Here is a 23,153-nt window from a genome sequence, read left to right as displayed (position 1 = left end):
CGGCTTACCAGGTTTAAGGATCATGATGACAAACAAATGCATATTGCTGCCCAATGGCCGTGTCACTACTGAGATTGCGAAGCATCGCATTGGTGACGCGGTCTGGCCCTGTTGTATTCTTTTTGAATGTCTGCGCGGCTGCGTAAAGTTCCGCGAAGGTGATGGGGGCGTCCGGATCTTCGTTGGCTTCCCCATGGCATTCTTTGGGTGCTGCTGTAGGTGTTTGAGCCTCACCGGTGTAGGTAGTCTTTGTTGCAGGAGCTCAGTCTCCGTCCCTTGGTACTCTCCTATGAGTCGCCGCATGACATTAGCCGTTTCCGTGCGCGTGCTGGTCGGATCGAGCATGCATCGCAGTATGGCCCGTGTCTTCTTGGGGCTCAGTGTGCCTCTGAGGGAGTCACAGAAGCTACATAGGAGGCAAAAAAAAAAGAGCACACCGCGGCCCCGGGAGGATGTTGAGTCTACGCGGGAAAGGCACTGGTGGTAAACGCCTCGCAAGGCACCAGAGAATGAGAAAGAAGAAGGCCACGGGGGCGGCAGCGAAAAAAAATATAAAAAAAAATAAAAAATGAAAGAAAAAGGCGTACGACCAGGGCAACCGCGGGTGTCCGTCTCTTCTCTGCCGCAACATGGATCAACTCAAGGAGACAAAAGTAATGGTGGCACATCGAAGATTGTAAACGTCAGCAATACTTTACACTATTCATGATCACGAAACCTTATGGGCGCTTCTACGGACAACTGGCAATATGCCCACCAATCACAATGCCGATTAGTAACACGATGCAGCCTATCTTATAATCACTAAACGCCAAGTTTAAACTCCTTACAATCCCCACTTACCCTAGTATCCTGGCTGCAGATTCGTTGCAATGACTATCCATCAAGCGCTGACGCTCGTCAGTTTCTGTTGCGTGTGGGACGCTATCGCTTTAGTATATTTAAAGATACCCCTTGTGTACCCTTGACACATTGACTCTGGAAGGCTGACGAATAATGGGCACATACCAATCAATGCACATACGGAGTGCCAAAGTTGACTATTATCAAGTGACAGGTACCCTGTGACGAAAGCTGTCTACTACGCCAGCCAATACCAAGCTGTCTATTCGAATACACACGCAGTGGCAGGTGTTGTCTGCTCGGTAAGCAGCAGCCAGCTTATATCTAGTAGTCCAAGCTTGTATAGACAACTCGTGTAACTGAGTATGTGTCCCTGTTTGCTGTGCGAGATCATTCAACTATATACAAAGTGACCGAAGTAGCTAGAATAAGCTGTTGCATTAATATAATGGCGGCAGTGAAGTGTCAAAATCAGAGCACTTATACTGCTATTTTAAAGAAAATGTTTTAAAGGACAAGCGTGAAACTATCTTTAATGCACCGATGAGGTTGGTAAATTATATAAATTATACAGTGATGAAACTGATGACATCTACAGCTTAACGTACTGCATTACATAGCGCGGCTGATACACACCGGTGTGTATTTAGTGCGCCACTTGCGTACGCTTACAGAGGTGAATCAATGATGTCGCTAATCTTCAGGTACTTCCGAATCTGACGTAGGCAGTATTCGTTCAGATCGACCAACTGCGTGCTGCCGTCAACAGAGTCGAGGCAGACAGTCTCGTCGCGAACAACGCCAGAGTCACATGAATTCGTTGAGGCCTGCCATGTTTGTCAAGCTAGCAGCAATCTTGTCCAGCGCCTGCTGCTTGTTTATTATACGTTGAAAGGCGCAAAGTTCTACCAGGATTCGGCAAACGGACATTTTTCCAGCGCTTCTGCGGTGTCCTTGTTGCGATGTCGGACGTTGTTGTTTCCGAAGTCGGCAGACCCGACGACGAAGTTCGCGGCCCGAGTTGCAAGGGTGACGTTTCTTTGTACGACATTCTGTATTCTAATTAGGCTTCTCTTCGACCAGGAGTGGTCCGTTGTGTGTGAGCTGCACCAACGCTAGGTTGTAGTTGTCTTCGAGCTTCGGTTTTGACAATTCGCGGACAAACTCACCGAAGGCTTCGGTGAGTTTGTCATGCGGGATTACACTCGTACACATTAGGACACTAAGCAACACAGGAGCGTAGGCGCCACAGCCGCAATAGACAGTTTTAGCAGAGCATTCACGGTCCGCTCCGCGCAGACCGTCTGATCCAAACGATTTGTGCACATCTGCTCAGCGGAACGCTAGCGGGAACGCTAATGCACCTAAGTACAACGCTCATATCGGCGGCGGAACGAAGAACGCTGCCGACGCTCCACCACGAAGCCGTTTGAGCGAAGCGTTAGGGTGCGTCTACTGCTCGTTTTGTAGTTTTACAGCCACGCAGCGAGAGCGTGGCCAGCGTCTCTGGAAGACGTGCTTGTCAAATAAGCAAAATCAACGTAGTTCATGCAGCTAGAGGAGTGCGTGAAATGTTTTCGGATGGGAGCGTGAGCAACACTCCGCTAAAGCTATCTAATGAAGCTATAAACATCGCGAAGATATAAGGCGAAGCTTACTGTATCCAACCTTAGCAGTGGCGGACGAGAGCAAGAGCAACTCGCCGAATGGTGCGGCTGGCTGTCGATTCGTGCACCCCCGCAGGGGCGTCTGCGTGAGCAGGCGTTTGGTGAGTTGCGACACCACGTACCCGAGCACATGGGGGTTGGACCCTCCCGCGTGTAGCCGTGCGCGGCTTAGCCGTGTCTGGGGAAAGGGGGATCCTGGGGGTTGAGCCGATGCCGGGTGTTCGGACCTTTAAGGCCCCCCGGCTGAGGCAACACACCTCTTTGGCCTCTGCTTCACATAGACGGCACCCCCGGACTGACCCACCCGGGGGAAATCGGTGGTCGCCTTTTCCTATCCCCCTCTCCGATCTTTTTCTTCTCTATTTTTCTGTCCTCACTGTCCTGTCACCTCTTCTCTTCTGTTACTTCCACATTTTTCATAGGCGGCTTGGGTTAACCTTGTGTAGGTGCCCTCTCTTGGGTTTTTATATGAGGTTATAGCAGCAATGTACGGCTGGCGCCTGCAGCCTTACACGTGAAGTGCTGTAGCGTCCCCTTGTTGGACTCCGTGGTGGGTGGCTGCCATTGCTGCCGAACAACACAAAATTGTTATGGGAACGCCCGCTTTTCCTCGACTTCTTGATCGTCTCCCTCAGAAGAGGGGACGCACCGATGAGTTTCTCAATTTGTTCACCCGGCCCAAAGACATCTTCCCCCGATATCAAGTAGTACATAGTGAGAGAACGGAAAGACTAGCAAGAACCATATCCCCATTTGTAGTTGCGAAAACCTTGACGAACACGCTAGGCCCTGGCTATAAAGTCACCAAAATGCCAAGCGGGGACCTTCTGCTTGAGCTACGTGATAAGGAACAACACAACAGACTCGGCAAGCTTGTGACTTTTGGTGATGTCCCAGTTACTGTTTCACCGCATCGCTCCATGAACACAGTACGCGGGGTAGTATCCGAAGCAGACCTCATCGACCTATCTGAAACCGAGTTGTTGGAAGGTTGGAAGGAGCAACACGTCATGAATGTGCAGCGCATCGTTATGAGACGGGACAACAAAGAAATTCCCACGAAACACCTGATACTTACCTTTGAATTAAGCGTCTTGCCACAAAGCATCGAAACAGGCTACAGAAAAATAGCAGTAAGACCATATATCCCAAATCCTAGACGATGCTACCAATGCCAAAGATTCGGCCATGGCTCGCAGAGCTGCCGTGGTCGACTCACCTGTGCTGTACAAGGCCATGCCTCAGACAATTGCGAGGCTACACCTCACTGCGTAAATTGCGATGGTGACCATCCAGCGTACTCCCGGTCTTGCCCAAGCTGGCAAAAAGAGAAAGAAATTCTAACACTGAAAGTCCGTGAAAACATATCGTTCAGGGAAGCACGCAAAAGGTGCTCACCATTCCACACGACCACTTACGCTGATGCGGCGCGTCAAGGGGCAGCGTCGCAGCGGCTACTGCCACCAGCCCAGCCCGCGCGCAGCGAGCTGTCGCTTGTGGCTCCTGCCCCCAGGGTGGAAGTAGCTAAGTCTACTCCACCTAACCAGCAAACAGGCCCGGTTACCCTAGGGTTGCCGGCACCACAACAGCCCTCGGTGGCAGCCTGCGCTACGCGAAGCGAACCCGCAGGGCCACTAGCAGCTCCCACGGTGGGTGCAGTCAAGGCTGCCTCACCCTCTCCGGCCATTGCTGGCTGTGGTAACACCCGGCGCAGCTCAGGCCCAAAGGCAGCCCCATCGACCTCCGGGCTGGTGGGCACAAGTGTCTCGTCCTTCGCGGCGAGACTCTCTCGCGAAACTTCTCGCTCGCAAGAGCGCGTGTCCGGCGCCTCTCAAGAGGCAATGGACACTACACCCATCCCGACGGCGGACCAAGCGCCTAAGGAGCGGCGAGGCTCCCTCGACCGCTTCAGAAAGGACAAATCCCGCGTTACAGGGCCTGGAAAGGGCTCTGTAATCTAAGGCAATATTCCGTTTTTAGTACACACAGCACAAATTTAATTTCATTATGGATACACAAATTATACAATGGAACGTCAGAGGCCTTCTTAGGAACCTCGATGATATCCAAGAACTTCTTTACCAACACAATCCAAAAGTGCTGTGTGTACAGGAAACGCACTTAAAATCAACACATACAAACTTTCTCCGACACTGTTACGTTTCGTAAAGATCGGGATGATGCTGTCGCATCATCAGGCGGTGTTGCCATCATAATACACAAAAGCATAGCATGTCAACGTTTGCAGCTACAAACGCCCCTCGAAGCAGTGGCAGTTCGACTTGTTCTTCTGAACAAACTCATCACCATTTGCTCGCTTTACATTCCCCCACATTACCACTTACACAAACACGAATTTCAGTCCCTTATAGACGAATTGCCAGAACCTTATCTTGTTCTTGGCGATTTCAATGCGCACAGCAGTCTGTGGGGCGACTCTCGTATCGATGCGCGAGGTCGTCTTGTTGAAGAATTTCTTTTCTCGTCTGGTGCGTGCCTCCTGAATAAGAAGGAACCTACATTTTACTGTATTGCAAACGGAACCTTTTCTTCTATTGACCTTAGCATAGCTTCCCCGTGTCTATTTCCTGAACTTGAATGGGAAGTTACCAAAAATCCTTACGGGAGCGATCACTTCCCCATATTACTGAGAACAACCACAGAAAATAAGTCTCCACCACAAGCCCCTCGATGGAAGGTTGATACAGCAGATTGGGAGAAATTTCGAACTCTTACTAGCAATATCTCCTGGGCTGACATGTCTTCGTTAGGAATTGATGCTGCTGTAGAGTATTTCACTGCCTTCATAATTGATGCCGCTTCTAAATGCATATCCGAAATAAGTGGTGTGGCATGCAAACGCCGTGTCCCATGGTGGAACGACGAATGTAGGAACGCTCGTAGGAAACAGAACAAAGCATGGGGGTTGCTACGTGATTCACCTACTGCGGAGAATCTTATCAACTTTAAGAAGATAAAGTCACAAGGCAGGAGAACGCGCCGACAGGCCAGAAGAGAGAGTTGGCAGAAGTTTTTATCAGGTATACACTCGTATACAGATGAGGCCAAAGTATGGAACAGGGTTAACAAGGTGAGAGGACGACAAACATATTCACTCCCTTTGGTAAATACACAGGGCGACAGCTCGGAAGACCAAGCGAACCACCTGGGTGCACATTTTGAACATGTGTCGAGTTCATCGCACTATTCTCCGGAATTCACAAAATACAAAGCAGCAATAGAAAAACTAAAACTAGACCGAAAGAGCACCGGGAACGAGCCATATAATTTACCTTTCTCTTTAGCAGAGCTTCATGCATCACTCGCCTGTTGCAACCAATCTGCCCCAGGCTCTGATCGCATATTATATGAAATGTTGAAGAACCTACCCTCTGAAACGAAGAAAAGCCTTGTCTGTCTGTATAACTCTATATGGACCTCCGGCGAGATCCCCTCTGCCTGGAAAGAGGCCATAGTGATCCCTATCCTGAAGCAGGGGAAGGATCCATCCTCTGTATCGAGTTATCGGCCCATAGCGCTAACAAGCTGTCTCTGCAAAGTCTTCGAAAAAATGATAAACCGTCGCCTATTACATTTCCTAGAATCAAACAAACTGCTTGATCCATACCAGTGTGGTTTTCGCGAGCGTCGATCCACCACTGACCACTTGATACGTATTGAGGCGCAGATACGCGAAGCTTTTGTTCACAAACAGTTCTTCTTGTCTGTATTTTTAGACATAGAAAAGGCCTACGACACCACATGGCGGTTTGGCATACTGAGAGACCTCTCCCTATTTGGTATACGTGGTAATATGTTAAATGTGATTGAGAGTTATCTGCTGAATCGCACATTCCGTGTTCGAGTTGGCAATGTTTTATCACGACCTTTTGTGCAGGAAACTGGTGTACCCCAAGGAGGCGTGCTCAGTTGCACACTCTTTATCGTTAAAATGAACACGCTTCGTGCTTCTTTACCACCAGCTATCTTTTATTCCATCTACGTGGACGACGTACAGATAGGCTTCAAGTCCTGTAACCTCGCAGTGTGCGAGAGACAGGTACAGCAGGGGCTCAACAAAGTGTATAAGTGGGCAGAGGAAAACGGGTTCAAAGTAAACCCCCACAAAAGTTCTTGTGTTCTTTTCACCAGGAAGAAAGGTCTTGTTGCAGATCCAACTATCGAAATGCGGTGTCCAACTATCGACAACAAATACCTGTGAACAAAGAACACAAATTTTTAGGCATCATACTTGACTCTAAGCTTACTTTCATTAACCACATAAAACATCTAAAGGCGAAATGCCTAAAAACAATGAACTTACTGAAAATTTTATCTCACACATCCTGGGGCACCGACAGGAAGTGTTTAATGAACCTTCACAAGAGTCTCATTCGGTCACGATTGGACTATGGTGCCGTGGTGTATCACTCTGCCGCCCCGAGCGCGCTAAAAATGCTAGATCCTGTCCACCATCTAGGTATCCGCCTGGCCATTGGCGCATTCAGAACAAGCCCCGTCGAAAGTTTATACGTAGAATCAAACGAGTGGTCACTCCATCTCCAGAGAACATACATCAGCTTCACCTATTTTCTCAAAGTACACTCCGATCGTGAACATCCTTGTTCTGCAACCCTTAATGATTTGAAGTGTGCAACGCTTTTCTATAATCGACCCTCTATGAGGCGGCCTTTCTCATTGCGTGTAAGAGAACTTAGCGAAGAGATGGATATCCCACTTCTAGTACATCACCTAATGCCTCCAGCTAAGCTTTCACCGCCCTGGGAGTGGCAGGTGATAGAATGTGATCTATCCTTTGTAGAGGTCACAAAGCACGCTCCCGAGCTCGAAATTGCAATGCATTTCCGCGAACTTCAATCGAAGTACTCGTGCTCGGAATTCTATACCGTCGCAGCCAAATCCCATGCTGGCGTATCTTACGCCGCTGTTGGCCCCTCCTTTTCTAAATCTGACGTATTGAACCCCCTAACAAGCATCTTCACCGCAGAAGCCTACGCAGTACTGTCTGCGGTGAAGCATATAGAGAAATTGAAACTACAAAAGGCAATAATATTCACAGACTCGTTGAGTCTTGTAAAAGCGGTAACATCTTTACAAAAGCATAAGAATCCTGTTGTTATCGAGCTTTACTCACTCTTGTGTAACATTTACCAATCTCGTAGACATGTAATAATATGCTGGGTGCCTGGCCATAGAGGCATCGAGGGCAATGTGCTAGCAGACCAGTTGGCCACATCAACTACATCGCAAGCTATTAATCCTACCGCTGCTATTTCCTCCACAGATTGAAGCCTTTTTTGCGAAGGAAACTGTGAGGCCACTGGCAGCGTCTGTGGGACGCTGAAACAACTAATAAGCTCCACTTGATTAAGCCACAGTTAGGTTTCTGGCCCTGTACAACTAAAACACGACGAACTGATGTCCTATTCTGTCGTCTCAGAATAGGACACACATATGGTACTCACAATTTTCTATTGAATGGAAATGATCCTCCAACATGTGGTAGATGTGGCGACAGGCTCACCGTCCTCTTGGAGTGTCGGGAAGCCGAAAGAGAAAGAAACATTTTCCTCTCGCATATCGCTATTGTGTCCCTCTGCATCCCGCTATGTTTCTCGGTAAAGAACCACTTTTTAGCACCAACGCAGTCCTTGCTTTCTTGAAACATGTTGTGCTACATGTTACTAGCCCAATAAGTTCGTAGTGCATCCTCTCTCTAGACGATGTTGCTGCGATAGTTTTTTTAACTGCACATGCCTCCAGGCCCTTGTGTTTCAAGGGCTCTGTTTAGGCACTTGTGCTTCTGGCCAATACTTGTATCTTTAATTTTTTGTAACTCGTATCATTCTTTCGCAATGCATTCTTCATGTCCATAGTACACATAATCACTCATTGCCATAATCTTATTACTTATAGATTTTACGCACTTTACAGCGACTGATTTTAGGCCCCTTTACAGCCATGCCACATCTAATGTTCATATAATTCCCTATTCATCTACCACTAACAAGCCATTACCATCGTCTTGGCGCGAACTAATACTGTCATGGCGCTCTTTGGCCATACCTGGCCCTTGCGCCACTAAACTCCAACAATCATCATCGATTCGTGCACGTTGATGGTAGCCCCAGCCGTGATCAAAAGCCACCAGTGGCGAAGAGTTTTTGTCGACCTGGCATTTTTCCACAAAGTACTCTGCACAAGAGCTGAACAGTACTCCACAAGAGCTGAACAGTCTTTGGGCTTGAATTTTTGCCCACCTGGCCTTTTTCCACAAGGTACTGCACAAGAGCTGCACAGTCTTTGGGCTTAAATCATTGTCCACCTGGCCTTTCTCCACAAGGTACTGCACAAGCGCTGGCTGAACAGTCTTGGGGCCTACATCTTTGTCCACCTGGGCCCGCTTGCACAAACGCGAGCCTCAAATCTAGACTTAAATCCGAATGCCGTCTTATTGTAACCTAAACTAAGACTGGACTTCGAGGCCGCAGTAGTGCGCTTGCACGAACCGACAAGAATGAATTCCAGTCCAGAGTTAATGACGCCGGTAGGTACTTTTAGTACCTAGGCGGTAATTTTTGCCGCTGAGAGCGAATAAGATGGGGAACGCGCGGAACTTGGTCGCGAGGTCCATATCGCTTCGCAGTTACCAAACGGTGGCCGTCGCCTGATGTAAATATCCGGCAAGACACCGCGATTTTCGTCAACTTTCTCCGTGACTAGACGCAATATAATATTGTTTGTTCAGCTGCAATAACAGACTGTCCTCACTAACAACGTAGGCCCTAATATTTATTGCTTTTATCGCCAGATTACTTGTAGCACGCTCATTTCCCCGTGTCCCGCGTCACACGTGAACATGACCCGCTAACGGCGAAAAATGCGGCTTCGGCGCGTTGATCACGCCGCGGTAAATATGCACGACGCCTCCAGAAGGCGTCATAAAGGTATGTCAAGCAGTCGCGCACACAACGCTCAAGCGCGTCGTGCAGCACGAGAAAAAAAGGCAATAACAAAATAGAAACACGATTTTACTAGCGAAAAGTACGGTTGCTTTCATGGCGTGTTCCATTTAACGCTACTGTTTCCTAATGAAATGCTTATTTTGCATGCGGGTAGGCCGCACTATATACAGATAGCGACTTGCTTATTTGCCGCGCTCTGTAACACACGTACAGCCAACATCTTGCGCACTCGGACAGCATAGCTCATTTGAAAGAAGAGCACATATGAAATACAGACATACACAGAAAAGGGAAAGGTTATTTTGCACAGAAGAAAGTCCATCAAGCAAATAATACTGAACACGTCATTTAGAAGAAAGAAAAAAAAGTGCTAATAAAATACAATGGCTGCACAAACGTGAAACATGTCATAATTCAATGCTAACTAGCAATATTTGAAATTTTGATACAGGAGGCCTATCACACTGATAAAAAAACATGGTGCACTGTGCATAGAATGACAAGCAATAATTTTGCGACGACATCAAGGATCCGGCAGTTGGGGTCGACGACGAGCTGAACGTTCATAGAATGGTAGACATGACGGTTGACATGCGCCTCTTCGTTATCCTCGGGTGCCTGGATCCTTACGTGCGCGCCGTGTATTGCACCCAACACGCAGGGGAATCCGCCAAGGGCATTTAAGCTGGCTTGCACCTCGGCTAGCTCGCTAATGCACCTAAGTACAACGCTCATATCGGCGGCGGAACGAAGAACGCTACCGACGCTCCACCAACTTCGGGCTGTTCACAGAGCCCACGACCTGGCCGCCGATTTCCACCACTCACTCGGTCCCGTCGTGGACGCGGCCCGCAGACGAGCCCCCTTAGGGGGCTTGCTCTTCTCAGGACCAAATAAAGTTCAGTTCAGTGAGTTTGGCCCTCCCGAGGGATTGGTGTACTTTTGCCGTGTTGCATGTTGCATTTATAATTGTGACTGCATAGCGCCTCGGTCCAGGTTGCTACTGCTCACTCCTCTTTCATTATTGACAAAAGTTAGGTCAGGCGTGGTATCGCGAGCCAACCATTGCCTACTATATTGCCTTGCAGCGTGATGAGCAGGAGTTTGTGTGTCTATGTCGTTCTGAAAGGAGCTCTTCGCCGTGTCTCTCTTGTATCCTCACTGGGAAAGCCAGGCTTTGAAGTCTCCGAGCAGAATTAGCCTGTCTCGTCGCATGAGTAGGGTTGATACGTGGTTCAGTAAAGGTGAGAGCTGGACTTTTTGGTCTCTGGGTGAACCTACCAAGACGCACTTAGGCCGTCTGATGTTCACCAGCCAGACTGTCAAATTTAGGTGCTGAATTTTTATTCTCGCTTCCGCGGCCGCCCTGGTGATGATGGCATGGTGTTTCAGAGCCAGCGTTGCCACCATTGGGTGGTCCAAGTCAGTGTATAGGGAGTAACTCTATAAGAGTCTCAGTCGCTTCGACCTCTTCTTGCAAGCAGATGAGGTCGGGAGGAACCAGCGCCGTCTCGACGTGTTAGTGTCGCGTGTTTGTTGTGTAGTGATCGGCAGTTCCACTGCCACAATAGTGAGATCAATCAAAAGTGAGATCAACATAGCTTGCCTCTGTTCCGAATATATTGCAATATAGCATAACAGTCGACCGCGCCAAGCTACATCATTGTGGGAGAGCCAACAGAATCGTGTAAAAAGCGTGGACCCTCGGTACCATTCCCCTTTACCAAAAGAGATTACGTCAGCCGAATTTTAGTGACACCGCGAACAATGGTTAGTCTGTCACTGCGTGTAGTGCGTAAATATCTAGCTAACATATTTACTTTTTACAAAGTAAGGTCACATATGCTAAGGCGAAACCAAACAAACATGAGCGGCTGCAGACTTTCCAGGCTGGCGTAAGGTAAACGGCGACTAGCAGCCACTTATGGTGTAACCTTTCGTTCTTGGTGCAAGAAGCAATGTGATGGCTTATCATAAGATATTCATTGCACCATGCTTGGTTAAGAAGGAATTTCTGCACCTTCATGTTGTTTGTTTATTTTTTGTGCATGTTTGTTGAATGTCTGCCTGCTCTGCTCATTTGACTCTGTGTATTCGTATGAAAGCATTGAATAAAATGGCGACAACGCGACCGCAAAAGAGAAAAGCAATGTCTTAACGTTTCGCCAACCAGGAAGGGGTGCCTTGTTCACTTCACAATAAGACAAAAGGGAGGAAAGCGAACAATTTAAATAGGGTGAGCACGTGACCTAAGGATCTAGCATATGCAGGGGTCAGATTCCCGTCCGTTCTGTTGAGCGTGCTTATTGTTGTCGGTATTCGTGGAAGCCTTGATTTCATTTTACGTATAAAAGCAGATCCTGGCCTTTGACCCATATTGCATTCATACTTGATATCGACCACATAGTCCAATACAGCCTTCATTGATGCAAGAAAGGCATTGCGAAACTCGCCTGAACTTTGACGTAGCCGTAAACTTCAACCTGATGCCGCAACTACTCATTAATATGTTATGAAGACGGATGACGGCAGAAAGGAAGGTATTCTTTAAAATGTGCAAGAACAGTACGAGTGCTTCAGCTAAGGTATACCCACTCACATGATGTTGGAGCAATCAGCCCTGAATGTATGACATTAACAAAAATATTTACCCCCGTGTCACTCCATGAATGTAGAAGCTGTGTCGACGTTCCTCCATTATTAGGAGCAGAGGACGGCACTAGGGGAATCCTCATAGAGATAGGGCTCTCACTGTCCGCTTCTTCCTCGACTCGAACACGTATGTCTCTAGGAACATGCTCCTCCACAACGTCAAGGCTAAGAGATCGAGTCTGCTGCTCAGCCATTGTAGGTTGTATATTGCAGAAATCATTTACCAAAGGCTCGCCGTCCTTCTTGAAACCGCATTGCAGTCTTTGCATCGCTGTTCAGCAAGCACGGATCTGCCGCCGTCGAGAACGGAGCGCCGTGAGTACGAGCTGCGAAGGAAAGCGCGGGCGAACGAATGTAAACAAAGCGGAGACTGCACCACGGCGCGACCGCGCTGCTTGACATTTCCACATTGTCAGGAGGCACAGTAGCGCCTTCTGGCGATATCCTTTTCTCGTCTATTCCCCGAAATGCGAGGCCACGGGAGAGCACCGAGATGCGCATGATGACGGTGCTCTCGAACCGTACGCCCGGGCGCGCTGTTCTGCCAACGCCCCTGCGCACGAGAGGTAATCCGAAGGTACTTGTGAGATGGAGTATAGCACATAACAGCCCTCCGGCACCACAAACTCCTCAATGACAAAGCAGCACTTGTGTTCCTACGGGCGTCATCTTTAGGGCAGCTCATTAAACATTGTACAATATGACTCAATAAAGGTCCACATGCCAGCAAATGTCCTCCTTGCACTATGTCCTCACACAATCCACAGCATAAAAAAGAGGACTAGATAGATACCATGACAGTTTGAATCAATGGATCTTGGTTATTCAGCTTGAAAGCACCTTAATTCATTTAGATATCTACAAAGTGATTGCATGAAAAAATGATTGCTACGAACAAGATACTACCTGGTATTGGTGTAGAGGTCCATAATTCAAAATATCTATGAATCCGTCTCACATAGGCGAATACCACAGCACAGTGAAGACTGCGTTGCTCTTCTGCTTCGTGGTTAAGTAATAAGGTCTCCCAGGATTCTACATTTCTATTCGGGTCATTATAGAAACGGCACGTCCAGACCATGTGGACTATATGTGTAATGCTATTGCAGTGCCTACATCTTGGATTAAAGACTTCCGGATGTCATTTACTGTACAGTTGAGGGTTTGGAAACACCCCGGTTTGCAATTTTCTCCACATGACTTCCACTTTTTTTGCTGAGCTGCTTATCTGAGTTTATAATGAAAAGTGATTTGCTGGGATGTTCTTAGGTCGTCACCCGTAGGTGTAGGGGTTCCTCGCGTGGAGGCGGCGAGTCAGCGGCGATCGACTGGAAGGTGAGCCCTCCGGCGGTCGCGTGCGCCTTCTCGTCCCCGACCTGATGGGCCGGGGACCGTATCAGGTGAGATTTTGCTCTCCGGGCACTTTCTCAGAATTTCGGCAGCTGTAACAGAGATCCTGCCTATATCATAATTCTTAATGGCTGCCTTGGAGTGACTAACAATGACCCTTATAGAGTTTTGTGTTAGTAGAGCAATGGCAACTTCTTCTTCCTCGGTTGTACTTGTGTTTTTAACGGTGCCGCACAAGACCGGGTCTCCACTCTCAGGAACCCCTACCGCTGTGTGTGCTGCCCTGCTGTCGTATTCCGCAGCATCCGTGAAAAGCACATCGCACCTACCTTCAAATCTGACCTGCAGGCCGCCGCTATATATTTGCGCGTCTGCCTTCGTGAAATACCGGATGCATGTTCTTGGCCAGCGGTGTAATTTTAAGTCTATCTCTAGTTTGTCGGGTATGTTACCTGTCTGCTTGGAACACTCCGAGGGTTCGAACCCCAAGCGCTCCATGACTTTCCTTCCAGTTTTGCTTCTCAAAAGCCTTTGATGCTGCGACACCGTGGCGGCTTCTACGAGTTCATCGAGAGTGTTGGAGGCTCCCAGCCTTAGAAGCTTTACCGTCGAGGTGTTCGGCGGAAGACCTAGTGCTGTTTTGATCCCTTTCCTGATTATAATTTCAATTTTGTGCTTCTCTGCTTTACCCAGTTTGAGACAGGGGGCAACAGGGTCGGAGAGAGGACGGACCCTTGCTGCGTCCCTCTATTCCCCAATTTAATGTTTTCGAGCGACTGTTCGCCAAGGCTGATGGTTGCAGTTTCAGAAAAGGTCTCTTACGTAAGCATGCCCGCCAGCTTCATCTGTTTTCCGGGAGCAAACAGGAGGTTATAGTCGTACTCCAGAAGTCTTAAAAAATGCTGCACCGTAGGCGGCATATCGGCAATAGCTTTCATGGCAATGTCAATGCGGACGACCATATATGAAGTGCAAGAACTTCTCAGAGCCAAATACCAGGGCAAGAGCCTCTATTTCTATCTGAACATGCCGTTGCTCTGTATCTGTCAGAGCTCTCGACGCGTAAGCCACTGGCCTCCAGCCATCCTCGTAACTCTCCTGGAGAGCGGATGCTGTATCGCTTTGCGAGCCGTCTGACGTCACTTTTGTGTGCTTGCGTGGATCAAAAACTACAAGTAGTGGTTTCTCACTTAGCGCTTTGCATGTGGTTCTCCACTCTTCATCATTGGGTCCAGTCAAATACTGCGTCCTGCTTGATAAGAGATCGTAAAGCGGCCGTTTTCTGGGGTAACGATGGCAAGTATTTGCTGAAGTAATTACCACGCCCAGCAACCTTTGAACTGCAAGCCTGCTGTAGGGCCTTGGCATATGCTGCACTAGGCTGGCGAGTAAGGCCGGATTTGGGCTGATACCTTTGTCGCTGATGATATCGCCCCGAAATTCTATCTTTTGCACACCAAACTGACATTTTTGTGAATTGAACGTCAAGCCTGCCGACTGCGCTGCTCTCAGCGCGTTACGAAGTCGCTGGTCATGCTCACCCTTATGAGTTCCCCAAATTAACACGTCTTACACGTACACGCGTACCCCTGGCATGCCATCAAAGATGGAGATTGACGCCTTGTGAAATACTTCGCTAGCCGATGCAATGCCCAACGGCAGCCGGAGGAAACGCTAGCGCCCAAAGGGTCTTGCAAACGTGCACGCTTTTGATGAAGGCTGATCTAGCGGAACTTGATGGAAGCCGGTGTTGGCGCCAAGACAAGAGAAAAACATCGCGCCTGTCACCTCAGCCTCGATGTCTTCTCGACGGGGCATTTGATAATGCTCCCTCTTTAGAGTTGCATTCATCCTTTCCTGTCCATGAAAACCCGTAGTATGCCATCTTTCTTTCGAACAATAACAAACGGGCTTACCCAGTCCGTTGGCTCGCTGACTTTCTGGGAGAGCACACCTGAATGATGTGCTCTCGCTCCATACGCGTCAGCTCGTACCGAAGTGGTTGCTGCAACGTCAACGGAAACCCTTCGCGCGGGCTGTACAGTCGGGACAGCGTCTTTTTGCAGCACTATCTTGCGTCCCGTTTCTTGAAAGAGCTGAGGGAATTCTTCAAAAAACATCAACGCTTCTTGCCGCCACGGTGCCTACTTCTGGATATAGCAGTCCAAGGCGTTCGCTCGAATCCAGTCCCAGGATAGCGTGGTAATCCTTCTTCACCACAAAGAAGCCTGTGCAGATGTTTAGATCGCCGTTGAGGACAGGTGCCTAGAATACACCGCATCTGAACTGTCTTTGGGCTTAAATATTTGTCTACATGTCCTTTTTCCACAAGTTCCTGCACGAGAGCTGAACAGTCTTGTCCACGTGGCGTTTTTCCACAAGGCTCTGCACAAGAGCTGAACAGTCTTTGGGCTTAAATCTTTTTCCACCTGGCCTTTTTCCACAAGGTACTGCACAAGAGCTGAACAGTCTTGGGCTTAAGTGTTTGTCCACCTGGTCTTTTTCCACAAGGTACTGCACAAGAGCTGAGCAGTCTTTGGGCTTAAATCTTTGTCCACTTGGCCTTTTTCCACAAGGTACGGCACAAGAGCTGAACAGTCTTTGGGCTTGAATCTTTTTCCACCTCGCCTTTTTTTTTTTACTGGCTTGATGGCTTGCAAATTGGCTTGCAATTCGCCCTGCTAAATATGTCATAGATATTATCTCCCGGGTATCAGAGCATGTCTTTAACCTCGCATTTTTAATTGGTACATTTCCGAAAGCACTACAAGTAGCGAAAGTTACTGTTATTTTTAAAGGTGGTGATATGAACCTATGATCCAATTACAGACCTATATCGATCCTATGAGTCTTTTCTAAATGTATTGAAAAATTGAATAACCTTACAATGGTTTCGTTTTGTGAAAAACATCACATCCTTACCGACGGTCAATTTGGCTTCACGAAAGGACGTTCAAGGGAACAGGCACTCTTAACCCAAAAAAGAATTTATATTTAACGCATATGAACAAAAGTTATTAACACTAGGGGTGTTCATAGACTTCTCCAAGGCCTTCGAAGGATCGTGTTAACCATGAAACACTAATAGGAAAGCTCGAAACCTATGGCTTTAGAGGCGTGTTTTTAAGTAAAATAACGAGCTATCTGGAGTACCGATGTCAAGTGGTAATAGGAAATCATACATCAGATCCTAAATTAGTAACAAGTGGGGTGCCTCAGGGGCGCATTCTTGGGCCGCTAATATTTAATGTTATATTAACGACATAACAAAAATTACTTCAGCGGCTAAATATATTATTTATGCCGACGATACCACCTTATTATTTCGGTCTGCTAGCTGTAGTGAAATGGTGACTACCTGCAAATTCAGCAATAAATAAGCTTAATACATGGTGTCAAGTAAACTCATTAACCATTACCAGGAACAAAACGAAAGCCGTTCTAATTCAACCTAAAAATGCTAGGGATAATATTACTGACTGTATATTAATTGGAAACTCAACTGTGGATGCAACATCCTCAGTTAAATGCCTTGGCAGTCATTTTTGATGAACATTTAACCTGGAATAATAAACCTTTCGATTTTCTCAGCGGTAAACTCGCAGGCGTTGTGGGTGCCCTTGCAAACGTACGCTCTTTTCTGCCCACTTCCGTCAAATTATTAGTGTATTATTCTCGCGTTTTTTCAGACCTAAAATAATGTCGCCTTGTCTGGGGAAACACTACAGGGTCAAACATTACTAAACTTTACTACAAAAAAAGGCTGTGCGTGCTATTAGCAACTCGGCTTATGACGCACACACTGAACCCCTTTTTAAGAAACTTCAAATTTGTCCTGTAACCTGCTATTCAATGAATTACTCTCGCAACGGTACCTTACAGAAATGAAGCAAGGCAGTCACTTTATAGAGCACTTATCTAGCTTACGCAAGAACATTAAAAAATACAAGACTCGTATTAATGCGACCTGGTTCATACCCCGCGAACGCACAAATTATGGAACACACCTACTCTCCCACTCATTACCGTCCTTGTTCAATTCGCTTGGTTTCTGATTACTTACTTCATTCGTTACAGTTCTGCAACAATGATGATTGTCCCTGTATTACATTGCTTGAACCACACTTTTTCATTGGGTATATTTTGATTCCTTTCCTGTCACTGTGCAATGCTATCAAACAATGATTGATGTTGCTAATTCTTGTTTTCTTTACTTTTACACAATTTTGAAAGGGGCGCAGACCCCTGTCAAGCCGAATTAAATTTGCCTTTTTGTCTGTGCCGCCTACATCACGTATTGGATGTGAAATAAAATTTGATTTGATTTGCACAAGAGCTGAACAGTCTTTGGGCTTAAATCTTTGTCCACCTGGCCTTTTCCCACAAGGTACTGCACAAGAGCTGAACAGACTTTGAGTACAGATATTTTTTCTCCTGAACAGAATAGACCTTTTGCGCAAATACTAGAAGTTGCTGTCTCGCTCGCTGATATGATGTAGTACCAGGACTTCTCGACCTTGGCCATGAGTGTACAGTCTATCCGGTGATTTTTATTGAGCTCTCTGGCCTAGGCGTTGACTTTTTCTGCCAGATGGCCTATCCGGCGTCGGAGTTTGTGGTTGTGTCTTTGTCGCTTTCAAGGCTTTTCTAAACTTCTACGAGCCTCCCAAAGGTTCGTCAGGTAGTTGTCCACCGCCGGCGTTTTTGGGGTGGTCTGATACTTATTGGTAGTGTTCTTTAAGTAAAGCACTCCATTCTCATGCAGAGGTTGGTGTTGAATGGCTGCTGTAAACAGTCTGCTGTTTCTCTCTGTACACAGTGAGTTTGGCCGTCCCCAGGGATTGCTGTACTTTTGCCACAGCCCAGTGCCTCGTCCAGGTTGCTACAGCTGACTCCCCTTTAATTATTGACAAAAGTTAGGTCAGGCGTGGTATCGCGACCCAGCTATTGCCTACTCTATTTATTGCCTGGCAGCGTAATCAGCAGGAGTTCGTGTATCTATGTCGTTCTGAGAAGGAGCTCTTCGCCGTGTCTCTCTTGTATCCCCACTTTGAAAGTCAGGCGTTGCAGTCTCCGAGCAGATTTAGCCAATCACGTCGCACGAGTAGGGTGGATACGTGGTTCAGTAAAGGTGAGAGGTGGGCTTTTTGGTCTCTGGGTGAACTTATCCAAGACGCACTTAGGCAGTCTCATCTTCACCGGCCAGACTGTCAAATTTTGTGCTGAATTTTTACTCCCACTTCCGCGGCCCCGTTGATGGCATGGTCTTTCAGAGCCAGCGTTGCCATCATTGGGTGGTCTAAGTCAGTGTTATAGGTAGTAACCCTTTGAGAGTCTCGGTTGCTTCGACCTCTTCTTGGAAGCAGATGAGTTTGGGAGGAACTAGCGCCGTCTCGACGCATTAGTCTCGCGTGTTTGTTGTGTAGTGATCGGCAGTTCCACTGCCATATTAGGGATTTTAAAAAATATGGGGTTTTTTATGTGCCAAAACCACGATCTGATTATGAGGCACGCCGTAGTGGGGGAGTCCGGAAATTTGGACCACCTGGGGCTCTTTAGCGTGCAGCTAAATTTAAGTACACGGGTGTTTTCGCATTTCACCCCCATCGAAATGTGGCCGCCGTGGCCGGGATTCGATCCCGCTTCCTCGTGCTCAGCAGCCCAACACCATAGCCACTGAGCAACCACGGCGGGTGCCCTAATAGTGAGATAATCAATGGTTAGTCCATCACAGAAATGTAGTGCATAAATATCAACCGAGCATATTTACTTTTTACTAACTAGAAGGTCATATATGGTGAGGCGAAACTAACACGACCAGCTGCATGCAGCCTTTCCAGACAGGCGGAAGTTACGCTGTTTGCGACAAGCAGCCACTCATGGTGCCTCACTTTCGTTCTTGTTGAAAGAAGCAATGTCTCCGTTTTAAGATATTCATGGCAGCAGGCTTGATTAAACTGGCATTTCTGCACCTTCACTGTTTTTCTTTTTTTGTGCATGTTTGTTGACTGTGTGCCTGCTTTGGTCATTTCAGTCTGTCTGAGGTACTAGATGGATGGCTGCAAGGGCATAGAACCGTGATCTTGAAATATCACTGCAATCAGAAGCGGCCTAGGATCGCAAGCATGTACAAAAAAATTGTAGGTTTTTACATTGACAAAACACAACATCATTGCGATGCTCGCCGTAGTGGGGGACGAACATGTTCAGATAAATTGTGCGTCTTTTTCACTACTACACGACCCTTCATTTGGTGGTCAGTGTTTGCATTGTCCTAGTTTTACTTGTCTGTAGCCTGCCTTTCCATATATTCTGCAATGCATTGAACCATTCACTCGCTTCAAAACAGTTAAACGGACTCTAAAGAGGAAAGATCATTTAATTACATTTATGGAACACAAGCAATGTTATTTCTACTATCAGCAGAATCTTGGCAAGCCAGAAAAAACTTGAAAAGACAGTGCTCACTACAGCGAGGCCTACAGTGCCTGCAGTAAGGAAGACTACATTTTAGTCCTGCAGCCGATGAAGAACAGCAGTTGCAGGAGCTGGCATGCTCTGCCATCAAGCATAGTGGCCTTGCCGCAGTAATAACCATTTCAACAAGATTTTATTAACTCTGCGTGCCAAATTTATTGTACTGGCTTGAAACAAACAACCATGCAGACTTTTGCTATATGAAACAACTATATTTAACTGCACGACAAAAACGGACCACAGAGACAGCATGGAACAAGGACTGGCGCAAACTTGCAACTAAAGTTTATTCCACAAAGACCACATATAAGTACAACCCTGACATACACCACTGTGCGTGCGCGAATAAAAATATTATACAAAAGCCTTGCTTATACCAAACGCACCCTATCTACGCTCGTCAATAAGCCTCATCTCTCTGTTGTGCAGATAAACTGAGGTAAACTGAACATAAACAATGACCGCTAATATGTACCACCTCACCCATCAGCAAGTTCTTCTAAACAAAAAAGCAATTATTTTCGCAGTGCACTTCACAATTTGTTACAGTTTTAGTCATAAGCAATTGCTGAAATACACGCGGCGTACGTTGTGGTCATTGTTCTTAGAGGAAGAAAGAATTCAGAAAGGTTATCTTTCGAAAAACATTTTTTCATTGGCTGGTCGCCATCGTTAATAATATCATTGTTATCGTGATAGAACAGGCACAGGATGACCTTCTTAAAGTATCATGGAAGCGGCACAGGATCACTGCTTACCAGCAGAGCCCTCAACAAGTGTAGAGCTTTGTCAAAACTCATTATACACTGTATTTAAGAGCTGGCACAAATGGACCGTGCTCAAATGGCACGTGGTTCGCGGTACTAGGCATTCATTTCTAAGAAAATTCCTAATTAAGCACAAACAGGCTATTGTACAGAAAAGCATAACTAATAAGCTTGTTTTAAAAGGTGCCCTATACAGCTGTGATGAGTTTGAATGGACAAGCACAGTATGCTCACATGTGCCAGACATTGTGGTGTTGGCTCGTGGAAACATTACGCTCAGCAGAAACAATTGCAGGAAAAGAGTAGAGGCAAGGCGGACAGGACACACACTTGCCTTAACATAGCTTGCCTCTGTTCCGAATATATTGCAATCTAGCCCAACAGTCGACCGTGCCAAGCTATATCATTGTGGGAGAGCCAACAATTGTGTAAAAAGCGTGGACCCTCACCAACACTGGCACCATTCCCTTTTACAAACAGAGATTACGTCAGCCGAATTTTCGTGATACCCCGATCAATGGTTAGTCTATCACTGCAGTGTAGTGCGTAATTATCAACCTAACATATTTACTTTTTACTAAGTAAGGTCCCATATGGTACGGCGAAACGGACAAACACGAGCAGCTGCAGCCTTTCCAGGGTGGCGCAAGTTAAACTGCTTGCAACAAGCAGCCCTCAAGGTGCCTCACTTTCGTTTTTGGTGAAAGAAGCAATGTGACCGTTTAAACATTCATAGCACCATGCTTAGTTAAAAGGGCATTTCTGCACCTTCACTGTTTTTCTTTATTTTTTATGCATGTTTATTGAATGTGTGCCTGCTATGCTCATTTCACTCTGTGTATTCGTATAAAAGCATTGAATAAAAAGGCGACGACGCCACAGGAAAATACCGTGCTTCCCAGTTTTGAATGTAAATAGGTGTGTATTTCACGTCATTTAAAACCAGACCTGTTGCTGTAGATTCTTGCACAGACACCATGTCTTTCGCTGTGCAGTTCACCTTCTGTGCTTTTTGGACATACCAGGCACAGCATCTATATACAGGGTGTGCTTTTTTTAGATGATCCAGAATTTTCAAAATATCGCCTGTGGCAGATAGCATAATTCTAGTTACGGAGCTGGATTTATTTTTATTTATTTCATTTATCACATAGTCCGGACCGAATACGGTCCAGGCAGGAGAGGCAGAATACAAAAAGACAGAAATATTCGACCTTGAAAAAGAGACACCAGAAATGGACGATGCATACTTATACAAAACTGAACGGTATATTGCGCGGATAAAAAAGTCATAAAAGAAAAGCAACGCGAAACGTTAACAAATATAACACATCACAGATAATGCATTCTGACGGTCTGACAGATGCAAGGTGGAGAGAATCATGCGGCAATCCATTCCAATTTGCTATTGTTTTGGGGAAAAATGAATACTTATAAACATCTGTGGGAGCAAAAATAGGTTCAATATAGTGTTGATGCCTATGACGGGATTTTTTAAAATGATTGTGTAGCTATGTACTGTTGGGGGTCAATGCCTAGTTTCGAGAAATATAATCGGATTAGAAACTTAATCTAGCAGTTCTTCTGCGGTATTTTAAGCCATCCAGCTTTGCTTTCTGTAACATAGTAGACGGAGAGTCCCGGCGTTTATAGTGGTTATGTATAGAACGAGCCGCTAATCTTTTACTTTTTTCTATCTTTTCTATATCTACTGTTGTGTGAGCATCCCACACAATACTTGCATACTCAAGAGAAGGTATGCAAGTATTGAACTGAACAGCATATGTTATCAATGTGCATATGTGATCAATTACGTGGAGGCGGACATTATTTTCTCGAGCAATGAAATTGAGTAATTCACAAAAAATCACAAATAAATTTCTTGATGAATTAATTTACAGCGCAAAGATGCAGCGACGAAGCTAGCGCAAACCACGTGCACCAAGAAAGTAGGAACTGTACAAAGGAGCAACGCATGAACTGCGCACTGCCTGCTCATGGTAGCAGCACAGAATCTGGTATGCTGACTTGGGAATCAATGCGTGCCATGTGACAGTGCTGACGTGCCCGTTGGCGCGTGGTAAGCCTGCCTTCTGCAGTTCGTGCTCAGTTTTTTATTGCTTTTTAGATCGCCAGTTGCTTTCCTGGTGATGGGGGGGATGTGAGCAGGTCGAGTGTAGGGAAGCTTGGAAACACTCTTAGATCGCCGCGCCTGGCGGAAGTCAGCGTGGTCGAGGTTACGGCACCTCTGCGTTCGCTCAACCGAGTTGTGCGGCGGCGGTTGTATATTGTATCAGAGACGGAGTGCCATTGCAGAAATACATGTTTTGGTAGTAGCACCACTCTCGTTCATAATAACCGAGCGTTCATCAGTGGGCACCACTGTAACTTGTGCCTAAGCACAGATTGAA

The sequence above is a fragment of the Dermacentor silvarum genome, chromosome 1 (genome assembly GCF_013339745.2).
Source record: "Dermacentor silvarum isolate Dsil-2018 chromosome 1, BIME_Dsil_1.4, whole genome shotgun sequence".
NCBI classification, from domain to species: Eukaryota; Metazoa; Arthropoda; class Arachnida; order Ixodida; family Ixodidae; genus Dermacentor; species Dermacentor silvarum.
This window is presented reverse-complemented; position numbering follows the sequence as displayed.